Here is a 1,845-nt window from a genome sequence, read left to right on the forward strand (position 1 = left end):
CGTTAGACTCCAAACAGAGCAAGAGGGATGGGAGGGAGAGGAAGGAGGGCAATGAATCCAAAGATGGAAAAGCAGAGAGGATTTAAAAAGAGAAGACAGAGGGGCAGAAAAGAGAGGCCCATGTTACTTGTTCTTTGGAATGAAAGAGGGCAGGAGTTACATTTATTACTCAATAAGACAATCATATATTCATTCATTCTCAACAAACACAAACCAGGCTCCCACAACAGCCCAGGCCCTAGGTTAAGACAAGAAAGAAAACCGTCTTTCCATCCAGTTGAACACAATAGGCCAGTCTTCTAGATGTGCTTTTTTTAAAGACAGAGACTCAGTTTGTTGCCCAGGCTGCCGTGCAGTGGCACCATCATGGCTCATTGTAGCCTTGAACTCCGGAGCTCAAGCAATGCTCCCAACTCAGCCTCTCGAGTAGCTGGGACTACAGGTAAGCATCACCCAGCTGCCTACTGTTTAAATGTTTTGGGCTGAGTGCAGTGGCTCACACCTGTAATCTCAACACTTTGGGAGGCCAAGGCAGGAGGATCACTGGAAGACAGGAGTTTGAGACCAGCCTGGGCAACAAAGCAAGACCTTGTCTGTATAAAAATAAATTAATTGGTTTGGGCGTGGTGGCTCACGCCTATAATCCCAGCACTTTAGGAGGCCGAGATGGGCGGATCACCTCAGGTCAGGAGTTCAAGACCAGCCTGACCAACATGGAGAAACCCCGTCTCTACTAAAAATACAAAATTAGCCGGTCGTGGTGGTGCGCACCTGTAATCCCAGCTACTCCAGAGGCTGAGGCAGGAGAATCGCTTGAACCTGGGAGGCAAAGGTTGCAGTGAGCCAAGATTGTGCCATTGCAATCCAGTCTGGGCAACAAGAGTGAAACTTGGTCTCAAAAAATAATAATAATAAAAATAATAAATAAATTAATTAATTAGTTAAATTTTTTTTGTAGAGATGGGAGTCTTTCTATGCTGCCAGGGTTGGTCTTGAACTTCTGGGTTCAAGCGAGCTTCCCACCTCAACCTCCCAAAGTGCTGGGATTGCAGATGTGAGTAGAATATATTTTTTGTTATTCCTCTACACAAAACTTTAATGACCTTGGCTCACGACCTGGCTTAATAAACTTGGCTCACGGTTTTCCAGCCCCTGGAATCACTTTCTCCTCCATGTTGCCTAGCCAAATTCTAATTCTTCTCTGCTGCTTATCTGTTCCACAGAGTCATCTTCAACTATTTCCTCTGAGCCGTGTGGGTATTTCATTGAACTCTAATTTCATTAATACTGAGCACTAGACTTACATGTTAGAATAATGTTATTCTTGGCCGGGCGCGGTGGCTCAAGCCTGTAATCCCAGCACTTTGGGAGGCCGAGACGGGCGGATCACGAGGTCAGGAGATCGAGACCATCCTGGCTAACACGGTGAAACCCCGTCTCTACTAAAAATACAAAAACTAGCCGGGCGAGGTGGCGGGCGCCTGTAGTCCCAGCTACTCGGGAGGCTGAGGCAGGAGAATGGTGTAAACCCGGGAGGCGGAGCTTGCAGTGAGCTGAGATCCGGCCACTGCACTCCAGTCCGGGCGACAGAGCAAGACTCCGCCTCAAAAAAAAAAAAAAAAAAAATAATGTTATTCTTTATTTGTGTGCATTTTCTGTTCAGTTCGTAAGGTATGTCTTGGGGGTTCCTCACACTAATACACTAAGAATAACAAACATCTATGTAGCATCTCTATGAACTATAAACCGGGTAACATGTATAGGGGAAAATCATGAATGAAACATGGACCCCACACATGAGAAGCTCAATTGTCTCAGTGGAGCAAAATAAGCATATTACCCGTA

The sequence above is a fragment of the Rhinopithecus bieti genome, unplaced genomic scaffold, assembly GCF_001698545.2.
Source record: "Rhinopithecus bieti isolate Rb0 unplaced genomic scaffold, ASM169854v2 scaffold_11839, whole genome shotgun sequence".
Classification (NCBI taxonomy): Eukaryota; Metazoa; Chordata; class Mammalia; order Primates; family Cercopithecidae; genus Rhinopithecus; species Rhinopithecus bieti.